Raw genomic sequence first — 22,640 nt, 5'->3', positions numbered from 1 at the left:
AAGGTATACCTCCTTGAGTGTGTGTGTGTGTGTGTGTGTGTGTGTGTGTGTGTGTGTGTGTGTAAAACTGCAGCAGGCTATCCTGTTAGCAGGGTAATACCTAAGGTCCTGCATAGTTTCAGACCTAACTGTTAGTATCAACTATCTAGTCAGAGTAGTCACTGTAAATAGGGTTGGGCTAGTCTTCTGAAATAGGATTTTTGAAGCAATGATTTATTTCATAAATAAAACAATGCAGCTTAAGTAAGGATCCTGCAGCTTCAATATTAATGATTTTAAGCTATTGAGAATAGCCTGAAGAAAGAAAAAAAATGCAGGTCCTGAAATATAGAAAGAATACCATATCGCCTACTGGAAGAAGCAGTGAAGGAGATAAATATGAATTTTTGATCCATGACAATAGGAAATTTCCCATTACCTGGTGCTAATTAATGCCCTCTGGCTGTTGGAGTTGCTAATTTTGAAAAACATGAAGTTTCAAATTGTGTTGAGATAGCTTGGGGTTAAGGTTGAAGGTACTTTAAATTAAGTTGAATTTTTCACAGTTATGTTTGTGTACTCACACCTCCCATAGAAGTTTCCTGGTCTTTGTGCCACTCCTGAAGGTGGAGGTTCATACCCCATTTACGGTGACTAAATAAACTGAGTGAAATAGGTATTTCAATAGGTATTAGAAGTAGTGAAGGGGGAGGATGGAGACGGAACACAAGCAAAAGACAGGTGTTCTTGGTCAAAAGAAATTGTGATGAGCACTGGGTGTTATACACAGCTAATAAATCGCTGAACACTACATCAAAAACTAATGATATACTATATGTTGGCTAACTAAACATAAAAAAAAATGCAGCATTTCCATAACTAAAAAAAAAAAAAAAGAAATTGTGTAATCCAGTTTCTTAGGCCAATTCTAAAACATAATGCGGTTATATTTTTTCTATTTATTTTTTAAAATTTTATTTTATTTAAACTGAATTAATTAACATATAGTATATTTTTAGTTTCAGAGGTAGAGTTCAGTGATTCATCAGTTGTATATAACACCCAGTGCTCATTATATCATGTGCCTTCCTTAATACGCATCACCCAGGTACCCCATCCCCCCACCCACCTCCCCTCCAACTACCCTAGTTTGTTTCCTATAGTTAAAAGTCTCTTATGGTTTGTCTCCCTCTCTGATTTGGTCTTATTTTATTTTTCCTTCCCTTTCCCTATGATCCTCTGTTTTGTTTCTTAAATTCCACATATGAGTGAGATCTTATGATCATTGTCTTTCTCTGACTTATTTTGCTTAGCATAACACCCTCTAGTTCCATCCCCACTGTTGCAATAGGTAAGATTTTATTCTTTTTTTTTAACTCTGATAAAATTTATTTATTTTCTTTGATTGCCTCTAGTCCAGCTTTGGAAGGGCTCTCTGGGTTCTTCTGGTCTTGTTTCTGGGCTGCTGCTCTAGCTTTCATGGCCCTTTTGTACTTCTTGAGCTTTTGTACCTCCTGGAAAACCCGAATGCACAAGGCCTTCTTGGTTGCCCAGTGCTGGTGGCCTTTCTGGTGGTACAGAGGGGGAAAGGTGTACTCAATCCCCAGCTCCTTGCATGGCTTCTCAAAGACACTGTAGTTGGTCTTATGGGGTTTTCGAGCATCTTTTTCCTCTGGTCAATGCTCATCAGCAGATAGTGCTTGTGGGCTTTGTCCTTTCGATGTTTCTGCGCATGTTCTTCATAATTACGGATCTTGACCGTCAAGGTAACAATTTGAGCCTCCAGAGAGCTAGTGTCCTCAGGGTTTGCTACAATCTTGTTCATCAACTGCTCTTGCTTGATTTTTAGCTTCTCCTTCTGGTTGGCTATTTCCAAAGACAAGAGTCTTCTCACATGGTCAAACCTGGTTTCTGGGTGCCATATCCATGAACGGCTGGGAGGATGACACCTCAAGGAGAGGGAAGGCGCCATTGGTGGAAGGGAGGCCTGGCGCTCACTCTGCCCAGCAGCCCAAGGACTCAGTTTTCATTCTTTTTGATGGCTGAGTAATATTCCATTGTGTGTGTTATTATATATAATATATATAATAATATATATATAATATTATATATATATATATATATATATATATATATATATATATAAAATTCTTTTTCCATTCATCTGTCAGTGTCAGTGGACATGTGGGCTCTTTCCATAGTTTGCTAATTGTGGACATTGCTGCTATAAACATTGGGGTGCTGGTGTCCCTTCATATCACTATATTTGTATCTTTGGGTAAATACCCAGTAGTGCAATTGCGGGGTCATAGGGTGGTTCTATTTTTAACTTTTTGAGGAACTTCCATACTGTTTTCCAGAGTGGCTGTACTAGTTTGCTTTCCCACCAGCAGCATAAGAAGGTTCCCCTTTCTCTGCATAATGCTGTTATATTTTAAGCAGTAGTTCTACTGCTGAACTATGCACCCACACTTCCTATTGTGCTTCTGTTCTTCATGTTAGTAAACACAAAATCAAGGACCTTATTAGAACCAAAGAAAGAAAGCACATTAGGAGTGGATTGTAACAAAGGGAGTAATGGAAGAGAGGAGAGATGGACACGCATTTGTCCTGAAATTTCAAACATAAAGACACTGCATAAAGATTTAGTTCCCGTTACGTTCTTTTCTGGAACAGAATCTTGCTGGATCTCTTTGGCTAACCTTGGAAAAGTCGCTGATAGAAAATTGAACTGTGTCATCCACCTTTTACAGATTGGCTGGGTAACTTGAGCTATTGAGAGCCTGAGCTACTTTGGAGAAAATGTGTGACATCATATTTGGCTTTCATATACCTAACAGGAGGAAAATGAAATAATTTATAATGAACATGAACTGAATGACTTCTGCATGTCACTTCTAGCAACTGTCTATTTTTGCTCACCACGTTGACTATGGTTGCAAGCGCTGCTGTGTATACTCTTCAATCCACACTGCCCCATGCATCTTTAAGAGAACTGCATGATCAGCAACTTCTAGATCCCTAAATGTGCATAATTAATATCAGTGGAGGTTAATTATAGCTACCCATAAAGCTTCATTACAATCTAGCAGAAAATAAAACCAATCTGAGCATTTTAATTATAATATAAATTATAATTATCTAGTCAGAGTAGTAGTCACTGTAAATAGGGTTGGACTAGTCTTCTGAAATAGGATTTTTGAAACAATGATCTATTTCATAAATAAAATGGTGCAGCTTAAGTAAGGATCCTGCAGCTTCAATACTAATGATTTTGGTTGAAACTCTAGCTACTGTTCTGAATATCATGTAAAATAAGTAAAAAGGAAAATGTACACTTTGTCTTGTCTTGTGGTAGACAACTTTAAATTGATCTTAATCTTTGTTTCTTACCATATTAACGTGAGTAGTCTGTACATGCCCTTTTATATATTTATTTGTTTTTAACACCACAGGAACTCTCATAAACATACAATAATTAGAATTTTGTCTGTAGAACACACCAATCTACTGCTCCTCGAAGGACAGATTTTGTAAATATCAGGTTTCTGTTAAATGTTCGATTGAAAAAGGATGAGCACTAACATTTAACAATAAGCAACTGAAAAAAAAATAGAGATAAAATATTTCAATTGAGGACTGTCTCAGAAAGATTCCTTAGAGAAGGCAACAGACATTGGATTATTGATACTTATTGGTAATAATAGTACAGTTTGAAGTATAATAGGAAGAGCCACAATCAAGGTCTCAGAAAATAATTGAATATACTCTTAGACCTGTATTATATAACATTTTCACATCCAAGTATAGCTTTGCCATTAGCCCAGTGAAACTGCTTTAAGATTTCTGAACTCCAGAAGTGTAAGAGAACACATTTGTGTTGCATGGTAATTTCTAACAGCAGCAATAGGAAAGAGACAAAAAATTTTTACCCTTTTTTTTAGGCAAAATTAGTATATGACATATTAGTTTCAAGTATGCCACACAATAATTTGATATTTGCATACCTTATATAATGAAATGTTATCACAATAAGTCATTACCATTTGTCACCGTACAATTGACCCCCTTTACCCTTTTCACTCAGCCCCCAAAACCCTTCCCTTTTCAAAACCACCAATCTGTTCTCTACCTCTATTAATTTTGTTTGATTTTGTCTTGTTTTTGGATTCCACATATAAATGAAATCATTGGTATTTGTCTTTCTCTGTCTTATTTCAATTAGCACGATACTCTCAAAGTCTATCCATGTTGTCACAAATGGCAAGATTTCCTTTTTCATGGCTGAGTAGTATTCCATTGTGTGTGTGGGGGGGGTATGGATATAGATAGATATAGACAGAGATATAGGTAATATTCTTTATCCATTCATCCATCCATGGACACTTAGGTTGTTTCCATATCTTGACCATTGTAAATAATGCTGCAATAAACATAAGGCTGCATATATCTTTTTGAATTAGTGTTTGTGTGTGTGTGTGTATGTGTGTGTGTGTATGTTTGTGTGTGTGTGGTAAACAGCCAGTAGTGGAGTTACTGGGTTATATGGCAATTCTATTTTTAATTTTTTGAGGAATCTCCATACTGTTCTCTATGGTAGCTGCATCAATTAACTTTCCCACCAATAGCACATGAGGGTTCTTTTTTCTCCACATCCTCACCAACGCTTGTTATTTCTTTAACTTTTGATTTTAGCCATTCTGATTGGTGTAAAGTGATAACTCATTGTGGTTTTGATTTTCATTTCCCTGATGATTAGTGATATTGAATATCTTTTCATGTGCCTGTTGGCCATCTGTATGTTTTCTTGGGAAAACTGTCTATTTGGGTCCTCTGTCCATTTTTAATCATATTATTGGTGTTTTGGTATTGAGTTGCATAAGTTCTTTATATATTTTAGATATTAACCTCTTATTGGGTATATCATTTGCAAATATCTTCTCCCATTTTCATTTTGTTGATGGTTTTCTTCACTATGCAAAACCTTTTTATTTTGGTGTAGTCCCAATACTTTAATTTTGCTTTTGTTACTCTGGCCTGAGGAGATACATTAAAAAAAAATTTTTTTATCGCTGATGTCAAAAGAAATTACTGCCTATGTTTTCTACTAGAGTTTTATGGTTTCAGGTTACACACTTAAATCTTCAATTCATTTTGAGTTTATTTTTGTTTATGGTGTAAGAAAGTGGTCTGGTTTCATTCTTTTTGCATGTAGCTGTCCAGTTTTCCCAGCACTGTTTGTTGAGAGACCATATTTTCCCCATTGTATAGGCTCTTCTAGTGTATGAACTTAAACATCGCATTTAAGTAGCTACACTTAAATGCTATGTTTGATTTTGAATTCTTATAGAACTCAATTTTAATTTGTAATATTCATTCTATGTGTAATTTAATCCACCACACTTAACAACTTACTATGGTTCAATTTCAGCTTATTTAAAATGGAAGTTGTGTATCAAGGCAGTCCCATGGTGTATTTTCACTCTCAGTGCAGATTTCCTTAATGGGAGAGCATTATGAAAGAATGTCTGATATGTCAATAATATCCACTCAATAGCAAAAATGATCAATAAACTAGTGTCTATAAACTCATATTTTTAGATAAGAAAACTGCATTTAGGGTCTTGCATGCCTGCGAGAAATATTGAAAGTCAATGCAAATCATAATGGTTGCTTCTGCAGTAGCAATTACTTTAAGGAACCTTTTAGATGGAGGAAAGTGCTTCTGTACAATAGAGTTTCTGGTAGAGAATATACCTGAGGCACGAACCTACTGCCTGGGTTTTTGCCACTACGAGATATCAAGTATTGGGAATTTATCTTTCTCTTAATTGTGGCCAGTTTTTTTCTAGGGGGAAAAAAAAGGAAAAAACCTAACAGAGGTTATACTTTTTTTTTAGCAGACTTGTTGTAGAGAAAAGAAATTAAAATTAGTATTCATGAAATACTCATAGAACTTTAATATCCTGATTGGAAAAGGCCTTCAAAATTATTCTTGAAAATTATTTAATCTATAACATTTCATTTTGATTTTTGCTCTGATATTTTCTCCAAATATGTGTTTTAATTCTGAATATTCAACCAATAAAGAGTGGAGACCATCTGTTAAGTGTGTCTTTCAGATGAAGAAATGTCCCAATAATCCCTGTGAGTTCTTGGCCCAAAGAGAAGGAGGAGTTAGCCTTCCCTTTCCATTCATGTGTTTTACTCTATCCATCAGTGTTTCTTTATTCAACAAATATCAGTTACCATGTATAAAGCACTAATAGAGGCTTACAATAAACATCAGCATAAAAGGAGGTGGAACAACTAATGAGGTGGACAGATAAATTAGAATATAATGTGTCTCATATTTTAATAAAATGTTGAACCATGTACTGGCTGTTTATTCCAGTGATGCTGTGCTCTATGTGAAAACTAGTTTTATATACATGTGTCCTTTACTTCTGGAATAGTCTAAAAATTAATGACTTTAGATACTGACTTACAAAAAAATTTAATAAATCAGTTCATTATTTTAATAAACATTCAATAATTTTCTCCAAAGTAGTAGATAATCTCCTTGCCCTGGGGAACATAAATATGGTTGAGGAAATGTTTTCATAAATAGTACCTGTCTTTCACATAGTACAGCCTATTTTGATTATAATTTAAACAGAGATTTTGACCATATTCTTTTGTTATCAACTTATTCTGTAAATTTTTTATTAACTGCTTGATAAACTTTGATGTTGGTGTCAGTGAGGGACATGGTAAAACACTTTCAGAAAAGGGAGCTAATATTAATTAATGGGCTGCAGGGGACATAAATTTAAATTTTGGGGCTATTCAAATATCATTATAAGACTTAATTAGTGTGTGTTAATGCAATGTAATTACGCTCAAAGAGGTGGTTTTGTTTACTCCTATCTTAAGGTACAAAGATTACTAATTATTTGAAGTGTGTTATCCACCAGTTATCCACCACTCTGTCATAATTCAGTGCTTGGGATAATCCTGTGTCAGCAATGGAGGTATATTGTCCAGATCTCCCTCATCTGGCTTTCAGCTGTGAGAAGTAGAGTTAGCTGAGAGCCTCTAAGAACAGGCTCCAACTTCAGGATCTGCTTCAGTATTCCCACTAAAGCCATGCCCTAGGTTATAGAATTTAATGAAGCTGTAACAAAGTATGAAACAATTTCTGCTGCTTCTTTATGTCATTATAGTGATCTACATTCCCAAATAGAATTCCAAAAACAAACAAAAAACTTCATTTGGTGGCGATAATTTCTGAGCCACTTTAACCAAACCAATATAAGTGTGCCCAGTGTTTATATAACTGGTTAGAATACTTTCCAGTCCTAACTAAAGCATAGCATTTAAGTACAAAGGGCATTGCATTTATTTTTTTTAAGATTTTATTTATTGACACAGAGAGAGAGGCAGGTGGAGGGAGAGGGAGAAGCAGGCTTCCTGCTGTGCAGGGAGCCCGATGCAGGACTCATTCCAGGACCCTGGAATCCTGACCTGAGCCTAAGGCAGATGCTTAACTGACTGAACCACCCAGATGCCTGAGGGCACTGCATTTAACTGTGTAGTTGGCCACGGAACTTGCAAGCATTCTGCAACTGGCTTTTGATAGGCGTGAAAAAAGTGGAATATAAAGTTTGGCTTCAGAGAACTTTAATTTTATAAATACATCAATAAAGCTCATGCTATTTTTTGCTACAACCACCTCTTAGTCATAGACTCTCTGCCTAAAGCTTAAAGGCTATCAGTAGACACATACCAGTATCTACATATTGCAGGAGAGTTCCCTACTAAATAAGATAACACTGGTCCCCCTCTTATCCATGATTTCACTTTCTGAGGTTTCTTTTACCTGCAGCCAACTGCAATCTGGAAGTAGATAATCGATCCTCCTTCTGAAGATCATCGTTCAATAACAGCTTCAACACCTCCCGATGCTCGTTTCATTTCATCTGATCACATAGGCATTTTATCATCTCATGTCACCACAAGAAGGGTGAGTACAGTGCAATAAGATATTCTGAGAGAGAGAGAGCACATTCATACAACTTTTATTACATTGTTTAATTATCCTATTTTATTATTATTATTGTTAATCTCTTGCTGTGCCTGATTTATAAATGAAACTTTATCCTAGGTATGTATGCATAGGAAAAACATAGTATATATACGGTTTAGTACAATCTGTGCTTTCAGGACCCACTGGGGGTCTTGCAATGTATCCTCACAGATAAAGGGGGAATACTGTAATTACGCTATTATTAAAATATACATTATGAAGACAATAATGGCAAGGAGCACTTTTATGGATCCACTCACTTATTTGAATTTTACATTTTTTATCTTAATTATTGGAACATACTTAAAGATTGTTTACATAGGAAGAGGAATTGCAGAGTACTTAAATATTTCAGGTAAATTCAATCACCTCTTCAATGGCAAAATCAAAGTTCAAATCCAGTTAGAGCTAACATGAAAATATTGTCCTCCCTTCCTTACACCATATTGATTCTCAGCACAGTTGTTCCAACACCATCTATACAGTTTTACACATAATAACTCAGTTTTATTCTGAGAGTAGCCTTAGATTTTCATTAAGAGGTTACTTTCTACCTAACACTAAATCATGTTTTATGATTAGATTATGCTGTTTTATCAGATGGATTAGTCCTGTAGGCTGGTTTGGAATCAAGGCCTCTCTTGGTCACATTCTTCCCACTCCATCATCATCCATCACACAGTCAACCACCTTGTGACATTCATGAATCTTTCAGTCTCCTAAGAATAAAACTTTTACAAGTCAAAAAACAAAGTAAAACAAACAATAAAATAAAATTGCCACCCACCTTGTGCTATTGGTTGTAAAAAAATAATAATAACATGCTCAGTGCTTGAGTTTACTCAGCATGCATTTTATTTAGCTCTGGTTTGTTCCCCTTTTTCCATAAAAATGTAATGTTTTCCAACAGAGGTAAAAAGTAACTCATCACAGAAAACAGTCACTATACATTATGGAAATGGTTGATATGAGAGAAGATATGACAGAAAGGACTCACAAAGCAAAACATTTGTGTCAGAAATATCTTACTACAGTTCCGAAAAACAAATTAGAAACTGGCTAAGCATAGAAACAAAATATTTTATTTATTTTTGATATTAATAGACTATTATCTCAGAGACTGACTTTGTGAAAAGAGTATGTATCTTTTATGTTTAATTTTGGATATTAACGTAGTCACATTCCCAGTAGATACATGGAGCATATCATATCTGGAAATATATAATTTTTGTTTTCCCAAGCCTTTGTATTATATATTATCTTACAGGCAAATGCATATTGAAAACACCCTTTAAAATTATTAATTATCTTGACAGAGAAAAAATGTTTTCCCTAAAGGGTATTTAGTAATGAAATTAAAGTGAATTTAAAATTTAAATTATTTTTTCCTCACTACATTTAACAGAAATATTACAAAGAGTCAGAAGACAAACTTAGATTTTTTTTTCCCCTGCCGGGAGGTTGAAACATTAATCCAGAACGAAATCATCAAAATAAAGTTTATAATTATAATGAATTCACAGGGATGTTTCATGAAATTTAGGAAGCAAACGAAAAATGTATGGTTATGACATGATTTAAGATGGTACATCAGTTTAAAATTGTTATAAGCAATATATATTGGAGTTGCTTTCTTCAAGCTTTTACTTTGCTTATCTTAAAATATTTTTATAATTACACATTTAAAAGCAACACATAGTCAAATAAATAAATAAAAGCAATACATACTCATAACCAATAAATAGCTATTATTAAACCTAAAATTTGATTATATAAGATTTTAATTTCTTGAAGAAGTATAAATTATCTTTTTAGAGCGTAACATCAAACTGAAATAAAAGTGTTCACTGAAACTTGTTTATTTTGTTCAAATAAACATTTATGACTGCTCAATATCTGTCATGAGATAGAATATATAGTAGGTAATATATAAACTATATATTTTATCCTTTATTCCTCCACATTAGTAATTAAAGGATTTATTTTTTGTAATGAAAAAAAAAAAAGTTTCAAAATTACGTGAAGAGGAAAGTAATTGAGGTGGGAATAATGACTACCAAAGCCTTGGAATATGCAGAAACAAACTGTCCGTGCCAGATAATATATCTAAAGCAACTAATGCGAAATGTATTTTATTACATTATTTGTCTGTTTATGCAGAAAATCACAAGTATAAATAATTACTAGAAAAAGATTTTCTGTATTTTTAACATTTATTGTCTTACATAATAATGAACAATAATGAATATACACATACATGACAGTAGTAACCAGCTAGTCAATTCACAGTAAATGAGGCTGTGCCAGTTTGTTTAACTCTATTCCGAAGTCAATTTATTGACTCTTTGAAGAACTTGTGGATGCTTTGTGTCATGCAATAATATTCATCTAAATATAAAGAATTGTGATGTGCACTGGGTGTTATATGTACCTAATGAATCATTGAACACTACATCAAAAACTAATGATGTGCTATATAGTGGCTAACTGAACATAATAAAAAATTAAAAAAAAAAAAAAAAAAGAACCCAAGTTTTAGGAAAAGATACGACTGTTGAAGATGCTCTCAGTGCTCTGGCTTATTATGCCAGCGCTCACAAGTCTTTAATACTTCCTTCCAATCCCTGTCTCCCGTACCCCTCCTACAGCAGTTCCCATAATCAGTTCTCAAACTACTTGCATTGAAATTCAGTTTCAGGGTCTCCTCCTAGAGCAGATTAAGCCTCAGAAAAGAACAAGTTGATGAATTCATAATAAATTGTGTTTTCAAAGAGTGAAGCACTAAATGATTTTTAAAATTTAAAATCATCTTTAACCTGCCAAAACTCTTTGCCATATTTTTCCTTGGGGAAAAAATATAAACATTTTCTTCTTTTGTTTTAGATATGTAGTTTTTCTACCTTTGCTTTAGATGTATACTTTGACAAACTACATATTTAAAAAAACCTCAACGCTTTTTTGTATAGAAGGAAAGGTAAGATGATTTTTGATTAAGGATTTATAGATTATTTAACCATCCTGAATTACTTGGTAAATTCTGAAAATAGTGAGGATATTTTTTTAAATGAATAAAATTTGACATCGATCTAATACTAGGTTTTTTTAATGTTTGCCTCAACTTGTTTCTGAGAGAGTTTATTAAGATTTCTCCTGAAAAGTGTGTCAAATTTTGCATTCATATATTCTGAAGATATATTTTTGGGGAGATGGGACTTTAGTTTTATTATCTTTCCATCAATCATTCCTGCTCATCCCAATATGCTTGTTTTGTTTTATTAGAGACTTTTTTTTCCCTGATTTTTAGGTGTACTACTCATATAGTCAGTATCATGGCATATTTTTCTTTATTTTCAACCACTTTTTATCATTATGTTTAGGAATGCATTGTGCATAAAATAAAGCTAGATTTTTTTCTTTTTCACTCAACCTGTGAATTTGCTGATGAGAAATTTACTTGCAGTTTGTCATATTTTAGTTTTCCTTAAATTTTCATTAATGTTAAGATATTCACTCTTTTCAGTATGTTGATGTCTCATTGTATGGTTTTGAGTTTATTTCTATTAACACTTCTCAGAAATCACTGAGTTCCTGGGGATTCATATCATTATTAGTTAGGGGACTCATATCATGCTTAAATTCTGAAAATATATGATCAAATTTGTCTTCAAATATTCACATCTATAATTTAAAATTTTTCTTCAATTTTTATTGCGAAGTTTCAATTAGGTTTTAACTTTTCATTCTATTATCCATTTTTGTTAAATGCCTTTACATTTTCCCATTTCCTTTTGACTTGTGGAATTTTATTGCTCATATGCTAATTAATCTATTGAAGTTTTATTTTAGTTATCATATTTTTTTCCTTAAAATTTGCTTTTTTTCCTTTTGTCTATTCTGATTGTTCTTTTTTTTCTCATCATTCTGTTTCTCCATGATAGTTTATATTATTTTTAATACATTTAATTATTTTCTCCTCTGAAATAAAGTTTATTTTTTCCTTTAGTTTCCTTCAAATTATTATAATTTTTGGTAGTTGAAACTAAGTCAATGTTATGCATCTGCTGTCTCACTCACATGGTGATTTATCTTCTCTTATGCTTTAGTTTTTTTATAAAGATCATATCCAATGGTTTTTGGTTTTCAATTGTACTCCCTATGCCCACGATTATGAAATTATTTCAGACAGGCATCCCATTTGTGAGAATTGTTTTAAGACTGAATAATAGGGGCACGTGGGGGGGCTTAGTCATTAAGTGTCTGCCTTCAGCTCAGATCATGATCTGAGGGTCCTTGAATCCAGCCCCATATCGGGCTCCTGCTCAGCAGAGAGCCTGCTTCTCCCTCTCCCTCTGCTGCTCCCCCTGCTGTCTCTCTCTCTGTCAATAAATAAAATAAAATATTTTTTTAAATGACTGAATAATATTCCATTCCATGTGTATACCACATTTTGTTTTTACATTCACCTATCAAAGGACATGTAGATTGTTTCCATGTTCCAACTATCATGCATAATGCTGCTATGAATGTGTAAGTATACAAATATCTTTTCTGTTCAATTCCTTGTTTTTGGTTATTTTGCTTTATATCCAAAGGAGAATTACTGGGTCATATGGTACTGTTTTGTTTTGTTTTGTTTTGTTTTGTTTTGAGGAATTGCCATATTGTTTTTCAAAGCAGCTGGACCACACTATTTACTTATCCACCAATAATAATGCACAAGTGATTGAATTTCTGTGCATCCTTACCAACACTTTGTCTTTTCTGTTTTTTGGGTTGTTTGTTTCGTGTGTGTGTGTGTGTGTGTGTGTGTGTGTGTGTGTGTGTTTTAATAATAGCCAATCTAATGGACAGGAAGTAATATATCTTGGTGATTTGATTTGTAGTGCCCTAAGGATTGCAAATGTTGAGCATCTTTTCGTATGTTTATTGGCTATTTGCATATCTGTGAAGAAATAGATGTTCATGTTCTCAACACTTTTTTTAAAAATCAGGCTGCATGTTTTTGTTGTTGATGTTGAGTTGTAGAAATAGCTTATATACTCTGAACATGAATCCCTTAGCAGATATATAATTTGCAAATATTTCTCCCATTCTGTGAGTTGCCTTTTCTCTCTGTTGATAGTGTCTTTTGATGCACAAATCTTTTAATTTTGAAGTCCAATTTACATATTATTCTTTCTTTTGTTGGCTGTTCTTTTAGTGTCATATCTAAGAAACCACTGCCAAATCTAAGGTCATGGAGATTTCACCCTGCGTTTTCTTCTAAAGGTTTTGTAATTTTAGCTCTTACACTTGGTTCTTTGATTTTGAGGTAATTTCGGGGTAATTTTTTTATTGTGCTAAAAAACACTTAACAGTATTTACCATCTTAACTATTTTAAGTGTGCAGTACAGTAGTATTAACTATATGCACACTGTTGTACAATGGCTCTCCAAAATCTTTCATCTTATAAGACTTAAACTCTATATATCCATGAAACAATTTGCCTTTTCTCCCTCCCCTGACCCCTGACAACCACCATTCTACTTTTTGTTTGTAAGAGTTCTACTATTTTAGATAACTTATAAAGATGGAATCATGCAGTATTTGTCCTTTTGCAACTGAATATTTTGCTTAGCATAATGTCCTCAAATTTCATCCATGTTGTAGTATAAAACAGCATTTCCATCTTTTTAAAGGATGAATAATATTCCATTATATGTGTATACTACATTTTCTCTATTCATCTATTGATGGATATTTAGGTTCGTTCTACCCCATTGTTATTGTAATAATATCACAATGAATATAGTGTGGAAATATCTTTGTGAGATCCTGTTTTCAGTTCTTTTGGATATACTGTTGACCATTGAACAATATGAGTTTGAACTGCATGCATCCACTTGTTTTTGTAAATACAGTACAGTATTATAAATGTATTGTCTCTTTTTTTAATTTTCTCCATGAAACTTTCATTTCTCTACCTTTATTTTAGCAATATAGTATATAACACATAAAATATACAAAATACGTTTTTAATCAATTGTTTATATTAGGCAAAGCTTCTGGTCAAAAGTAGGCTTTTAATACTTAAGTCTGGGAGGACTCAAAATTATACACAGATTTTTCACTGCCTGAGGGCTCAACTCCCCTAACTCCTGCATCATTCAAAGATCAGCTGTTGGATTGCTGGAACATATGGTAATTCTATTTTTAATTTTTTGAGAAACTTCAATAATGTTTTCTATAGCAACAGCACTATTTTACACTACCACCAACATATACAAGTGTTCTAATTTCTCTACATCTTTCCAACATTTGTTTCTTTTTGTTTTCTTTCTTTCTTTCTTTCTTTCTTTCTTTCTTTCTTTCTTTCTTTCTTTTTCTTTCTATAGTGGCCATCTTTATGGGTATAGGGTGACATCTCGTTGTGATTTCAAGTTCACTATTGATGATCAATGATGTTGAACATCTTTTTGTATACTTGACCAATTGTATATCATCTTTAAAAAATGTCTATTCAGATCTTTTGACCATTTGTAATCAAATTATGTTATTGAGCTGTAAGAGTTCTTTATACATTCTAGCTATGAACCCCTTATTTAATATATGGTTTGCAAATATTCTTTCCTATTTCATAGGTTGCCTTTACCCTCTGTTGATTGTTTGCTTTGCTGTGTGAAAGTTTTTTAAGTTTGTTGTAATTTCATTTGTCTAGTTTTCCTTTTGTTGACTTTGTATTTGCTGTCATAGCTAAAAAAAACAGAAACAAAACAAAACAAAAAAACCAAAAACCCACAGAAAAAACAAAAGCAAACAACAACAACAACAACAACAACAACAACAAAACCTTACCAAATCTAATGTCATGAAGTCTTTCCCCAACTTTTCTTCTAGGAGTTTTGTAGTTTCAGGTCTTATATTTAGGTCTTTAATCTATTTTCAGTTTATTTCTGTATGTGGTGTAAGGTAAAAGTCAATTTCATTCTTTTGTATGTGGATATTCAATTTTACCAACACCATTTGTTGAAGAGACTATACTTTCCCCCCTGAGTAGCCTTGGAACCTTTGTCTAGAACCTCCTGACTATATACAAATTTATTTCTGAGTTTTCTGTTCTGTTCCATTGATTGGATTTGTCTTAATGCCAGTGCACACTGTTTTTATTACTATGGCTTTTAACATGTTTTGAAATCAGGAAGTGTGAGACCTGCAGCTTTGTTTTTCTTTGTCAAGATTGTTTTGGCCATTTGGGATCCTTTAACATTCCATGTGAATTTTAAGATGCTTTTTTTCTACGTATACAGGAACATGCCACTGGGATTTTTATAGGGATCTCATAGAATCTGCAAATCACTTTGAGTAGTATGGATATTTTAATAATGTTAAGTCTTCCAGTCCATGAACATGAAATGTCATTCCATTCATGTCTGCTCTAATTTCTTTCAGCAATATTTCATAGTTTTCAATGTATAAACCTTCACTTCCTCAGTTAAGTTTATTCCTAAGTATTTTATTTTTTCTCAAGCTACTGTAAGAGGGAATGTTTTGTTAATTTCCTTTATAGATCCTTGTTAGTGTATAGAAAGACTATTTTTGTGTGTTGATTTTATGTCCTGCAACTTTGTTGAATTCATTTATTAGCCCTCACTTTTTTATTATGGAGTCTGCAGGATTTTTAATATACAAGATGATGCCATTTGCAAACAGAGACAGTTTTGTTTCTTCCCAACTAAGATGCTTTTCATTCCTTTTACTTATGGAAATCCTCTGGCTAGGATTTCCAGTATTACGTGAATAGAAGTAGTGAGAATGGGCCCTCTTGCCTTGTTCCTAATCTTAGAGGAAAAGCTATCAGTTTTTCACCGCTGCATACAATGTTAGCTATAGGTGTTTAATGTATGGTCTTTATCATAGTGATATTTTCCTTCTATTCTTGTTTTGTTGAACATTTTTATCATGAAAGGGTGTTGAATTTTGTCAACTGCTTTTTTAGCATTCTATAGACATTTTCATGTGGTTTTTATCTTTTTTCTGTTAATGTGTCATAATTACTGGATTTACCAAATAACATTAATAACATAAATAACATTAACACATGTTCTTTATTAAGCAATGAATTATATTATAAAATTATTTTTAATAAAGCAATTAAATTAGACACATTGAATAAGAATTTCAGATGATCTATTTAACAAAAATAATGGTGGTTTATTTTTAAAGTTAAAATTTTATTTATCAAAGGAATTTCACCATTTCAAAAATTTTGACAATATCTTCAGTTTAAAAAGTATATTAACAATTTTGGAATTTTCCTCTAACTTTGCCAATAGATAGAAAGGAAGTGCCACATCTGCTAATTAATTTATAAGTAACTTAAAAATGTTAGAAGAAATGTCAGACATTTGGCGGTAGTTGACATCATTTATCCAAACTGTAACATCAAATGTTTATGTTCTGGTCCAAGTTAATAACTAACTAGACCATTTCTGAATTATGTATCACTTGTTCTTACATAAGACCTTCAGTTATACATGTTTTCTTTGCTTGGAATATAAAATAGCAACAATGACAACCCTTTGAAATATATTTCAAGACAAAACTCTGTATTGGAGCAATACCAAATTTATGTCAGATTCCAACAAATAATAGGTTCTGCTGTGTTCAAATAAACATTGGCAAGAAACTTCATTGAAAACAATACATTGCACCTAGTACATCTTGTGGTGATCCAGGATGATAAACTAATAAAATGTGAATTAATAATCAGAGTTTATTGTGTTTGTTTTTGTTTCATTTTACTGTAGGCCAAAATGAAACAAAAACATTTGACTACAATTATAATGACAGAGTAAATTCCATTTAATTTATATTAATGAATAATTAGAGAGCATAACTTAACAACTATTATGATTCTCCATTTACCATAGTAAAAATGATATACAGCCATGAAATAATTCAGACACAGGAGGAAATAAAATTAAATGTCAATCTTTTCTTTCCCACCCCTACTTTCTGGATCTTCATTGTAATATATGACAACAGTCTCTTAAGCAAAACCCTCTTATTTGGGTCCATTTGTTTGATTAATTTAAGTACATTTCTTGACCATATATACAAACATTCTATCTATATTGCTTTGGGGTAAAACAAAAATCAAAATTTGGGAAAAAACAGTTCACTTAAAAATGTATTTTGAAAAAAGAAAACAATAGTCAAAAAATATAAAGAGTGTATTTTACATAGGCTCTAGAGCCCTTCTGGTATGCTGTCATATACCCAGGGAACACTAGGTAAGGCATTCTGACATCACATTCAGAGTATCAGTTTCATTTTACGTAGGTTGATATTCCAGTTAACAGGCATCTTTCCAGTTTTTAAGAAAGTGAAATTACAATTGTTTTATGTATATTATTGCTTGGGGACACATATAGAAAGTATAAGTTCCTTTAACTTTTCTCTTTGAATTCCAGATCAGAGCAATGTGGCATATGTAAACATTATAGAAATTTATCTTTCAAAAATGATGCTATTCCTCATATTCCTGCTAGAGAAATTCTTCAATTCACTTCCGCCGGTCTGCTATGTGATTTTTTTTTTTTTTTTTTTTGGTGCGTGGTGGATTTTATTTGGCCTGAAATGAAATGCTAATAGTTAATTTTAATATATGGAACTTGTTTAAGAGAAGGGATGATTTCTACAGTTTTCACTAAATTCTACATTAAAATACACATCATTTGATATTATATGGTAGGCAGTGAAATTATAATGAATAATAATGCTTCTGAATGAGCAGTACAGTTAGGACCTTGATTTCATCATTTGTTTTATTCTAAAATTATTATTACTTTACTAATTTACTGTAACCTTATCCATTCTAAAGGACACAATCTCCGACATACCAGATGACTGATATAAATGAAGAAGTCTTCTATAACAGACATAGAGTAACATTTACTATATTCTTATTATGTTCACTATGTTCACACAAGTATCTTCAGTTATACATGTCAAAAAAAGAGTGGTTATCACCTATTGTATCTTCCTGCTGAGAGTTGTGATGACAAAATCCATGAATGGACTATTTGATTTGCTGAATAGTGAAATATCTCACATAGTGAAATAGAGAAAAAAGATAATTTAAGTGTGCTTTTCTGTATTGCTGAAAAGAAATATCATGGTTTATATTTTCATTGGCTGCTCTCACTGATTAGGTTCACATTTTACAGAGGCAAAAATCTGTATCCATAGCATATTATGGGAATAATATGGCAAGGCACTTGCCTCCGGGGTTTCAGCAACGTTTAAGAAAACAAAATAAAACAAATAACAGTTCAAAGCAGTAGTTATGTATCTCTTGTTACATATCTTCACAGTCCTAAGGAGGTCATTTAGATTACACCCTACTGCTTAAGAATCATCTTTCTTCATTTACATTTTATCTCATTTCTACCATTCCCTCTTAGTCCTTGTCTTCTTAATTACCTTGTAATGATTTTTGACACCTACAGGAAGAAGAGAGAATGTTGTTGGAGGGCTGATATAGACATAAATTCTAACAAAGGTGCCATTTTAAGTTTACGTGGCAAAGGCAGTTTTAGATTTTTTTTAAACTATTTTTTTTTTGTCAGAATCATTTAAAAATATATGGAAACTTCGGGTGGGAAATACTGGAAGTCGGTTAAAATTTAATCAAAGCCTCAACTTTTAGATCTCATTGATTTTTTTCCTGTACTAAATTGACATTAAGAAAACGTAAATATTGTTCCAGTCTTCTTTTTCAGTTTAAACTATTAGTCTAAGAAAACAATATACCACCTTATTGGGGAAGATCATTCCTTGAGTGCTTAAATGCTTCGGTGACTTCAATATTTCTGTCAGATCATTTCATTTTCATGATTCTCTAACTCTTACAATAAATATTTTATCCTTTTTTTTTTAACAAAATCTATCTCTGTAACTTTTATCCATTGTTGCAATATCTACGCCTTGTAAATACGTAAAATCAAGATGATGTCACTTTCATGAGATAGTCTCAAATATTTGAAGAAAACTATCAAAGCCTCTGGTTTAATGTCTCCCAATTTCAACATTCCACTTTGGCCTTCATCTTCTAAACAAAACTCCAAATTATCTCCAATTTCCAGACTGGAATACACTATGAAGTTTTACTGTCACTTTTTTTACTAAATTTTTTGCATGTAATAGTGCAACATAGTATTGACTTCTTAGTAAGTTTTTGGTCATGTTCAGTACAGCATTTTATGTTCTCTCACAAAACATACATTCCCCAGAGGAAATTCTCTTTTTTCAATTTTTTAAATTTTCCTTACCATAGTTGTATTTATATAATGTCACTATTTCTGGCAGAATTTTTTAAATGTTTATTTTGAAACAAACTATGAGGAAAATGGAGTCTGGCCCTCTAAAACAAAAGATGCAAGAACCATGGAGAAAAATAAAATGTCATAGGAATTATTTTTGCAGAGGCTGGTAGAGTTTTGGAAGAAGAGAGTTAAGTCTTTCCAAAGAGGTAAAATTATATACCTTTTAATAGACTGTTCAGAATCACAGTCAAGGGCCATCTGCTCAGCTAGAGCACATCATTCTTTGAATTGTTTCTTGGGTACTTAAAAGGAAAGAAAAGAAAGGAAGGGAATGGAAGTGAAGGAAAGGGAAGAAAAAAGGTGGGAAAGAAAGAAAAGAAAAAAAGAAAGACCAGAGACATTAAAAACATGAACAAAGAAAATTAGACTTGCCATATAAAGTTCTAGAGTCACATCTTGACACTATAATTAAATTGTTCAAAAAACACCAGTAAGTAAATGAAATTTTATGAAGTTCTTTTTTCCCTGAATAGATGTCATACCCCAAAAAACCATGTTATAAGTAACAACAAAGAAATAAGGTAGTTTTGGAAGAAGTCATTGAAAGAATGTGACTGCCAGTTGACCCACAAAGTGGACTTGGGCAACTGGAGGTTCCTCACCCCCTCCCATCCTTGGAATGTATGTTCTGCCTATAGTTCCCAAAGTGGGAACAGTTTTCAAGGACACAGCCTTAACAGAGCTGTGTGTTTTTGAGACTATCTTGGTGGTATATGTGACTGAACCCCATTCAGGCCCCTATATAAATATTTAAGATTTTATGGGGCCAGTGCAGAGATTTTCGTCTTGTAGCCGCCCAAGATAAGCCTTGTACATAAGTTCTCTTGCTTATTAAAACTGCCACTTACCAGTCTTGGGTGGTCTGTCTCTTTCTTCAGTCTCTCCTTGTTCTCCCATGTGGGGACCAGTTTGTGAACCAACAATTGCTGAACCAGGCAGGAGACTAAAGAAATAGTTCTTGGGAAAGGAGGTGGGAGAAATCCCAAGTTGCCCATTAACTTCCGTGTGAGGAAAGGTGGTCTGTACGTTAGAGGCTTGTGGACTGTCGTGTGAGTATGGGAGGCCATGAAAACACCACCTGGTCTGACGTGTTTGTTGCAAGAGCTACACAAATGCACCACAGCAAAGAAGGGAAATGAATTGCCATCACAGTGGGCTGGCCTCTGCTGTGTGCAGTTTGGCTGCCTGCCCATGCCCACCTAGAGGCTTAAGTTTGAGTTAGAAGGTTGGAAGAACTGATCTTATAGAAGGGTTTGTGGGTGTTGACTATTCTGCTAGCTCCAGGGTTGGCAGACAAGGTGGGAGAGCAGGATAATAAATTGGACACCTTAGCATACCATTTTGCAAAGCTAGGAGGGTACAAGCTGCTGCACATTAAGGTCCAAGCACTTATGACAAAGACTGATTGGGACACTAAAGGGTGGAATCCCTGGGAAAGGGAGGAGAGCAAAGAGAAGGATGCTGAGAGAGTAAGGTGTTGTTGAGACCATTTGGGTGGTATATATGATTGAACCCAGTGAAAGCCTCTATACAGACTTTTAAGATTCTGGTGGGCAGGTGTGGACATCTGCTCATTTTGCAACCTCTCAAGACAAGACTCATATGTAAGTACCCTTGCTAATTTAAACCTGCCACCTACCGATCTGGGGTGGCCAGCCTCCTTATTCAGTCTCTTCTTGCTCTCTGTGTACAGAGGCCAACATATGGTTATTGTAATATTTAAAAATACTTATTTTTATACCATTTTGATAATATATCAAAAAGCAAAGTAGTTATTAAAATTCAGATATTCCACACATGATGGATAACTCATAATAGTTTTCTGTATTGAAAGACAAATTTCCAAACATATCCAAAGGCATAGTAGTATGCCCAGGGAGTGGATTTTTATGGAATTTCCTTAAATCAGAACATGATATTAATAGTTTATATGTCTTCATTTATTCTTTTAAATTGGAATTGTCCGCTTGTATGCCAAATGGCCTGTAAAAAAATGAGAACGGTGATTGCAAAATGTACAATGTTTGTTTGTGGACATAAAGGACAACTTGGTTTATGCTAATTTAATTAATCCTCACCTAAAGCATACACACTGCCCTGGTACTTAATGTACTGGAAAAAATATACATAGCATTTTGACACTATCCTGTACTACTGAGAGGTAACATTGTATTAATAAGTCACTAGACAGCTTCCTACAGGGATTCAAGATCATGCTTTCTAGCTTTATTTTTTAAATGGGAATTAATTTCCGGGGTAAAACAGTCATTATGATTGCATTTGCTATTATTCTTTCTAGTTCAGTAGTCAGCTACAACTCATGGGTGAATTTGTATCTTAAAGAATCAATATAATAACAAGGGGAATCAGTAATAGATCATTAGAAATAAAATATTGAATTTATAGGCAGTAGCATTGCTACTCATTGTGGCTACTCATCTCATTGTGGGATGCAATTATCTAATGCCCTCATTTGTGTTTTTATAAACTGGATGGAATTCTGATATTCCCCGTTAGCTAAGAAGACAGAACAACTAATTGCTTTGCATTCATATCTTGGCTGAAGGGTGAAAAGCTAAAACCCAATTTACCCAGTAAGTGCTACATTTGTGAAAAACAGCATCAAAGCCTTGATGTGTTTTACTGTAGTCTCTTGGGAAGGTTCATGTCTAATTTTTATGCTGATATGGCTCATAATATAGTCCTCTGACTCTTCTATTTGCTCTTGCAATTACAAGTTTCTTATTCCATTGTGTATATTCCTCTGAACTAAGATTAGCTTAACTGAGCTTCCTTTGAAAACTTGCCTACCCATCAAATGTGTCAGGCCTAATGCATTCAGTAGCCAAAGAAAATCAATGAACAACACACTTTTCTGCTTCCTGCAATGATCAATAGGATTCACATAATGGGTGGAAAATTTTTAATCATGACAACTCAGAATCTTCTTAGCATAAATCTCCCCTGCATTATAACCTCTCCATTTCCCATTTCCTGAATTTGCAGGCATTGAGTAATATCTATGTAGAAGATATATTATTAAAGGTAATACAATTAGAACTTCACACTTTTATAATGAGTTTAGATCCCAAAGGCCTATTTTCTACATGTGAAGTCTTTTATATTTTGCATTTAAAATTTGCAAATTGAAGATTTTCTGCTAGAACATTAAAACTTACGTTAATGTAATTTAATTCAAATATGTACATTGAAGGAAACAGACATT

The 22,640-nt window shown here is 33.3% G+C and overlaps 1 pseudogene; it reads right to left on the bottom strand.

The window, feature by feature from the left end:
- Positions 1 to 1,367: 1,367 nt before the first annotated feature.
- On the bottom strand, positions 1,368 to 20,607 carry LOC123798312 (small ribosomal subunit protein uS15m pseudogene; annotated as a pseudogene).
- Between the last annotated feature and the right edge of the window lie 2,033 nt (positions 20,608 to 22,640).

The sequence above is a fragment of the Ursus americanus genome, chromosome 1 (genome assembly GCF_024610735.1).
Source record: "Ursus americanus isolate L20-20 chromosome 1, mUrsAme1.1.p, whole genome shotgun sequence".
Classification (NCBI taxonomy): domain Eukaryota; kingdom Metazoa; phylum Chordata; class Mammalia; order Carnivora; family Ursidae; genus Ursus; species Ursus americanus.
The sequence above is the reverse complement of the archived record's forward strand: the minus strand, read 5'-3'. Positions and strand labels throughout refer to the sequence as shown.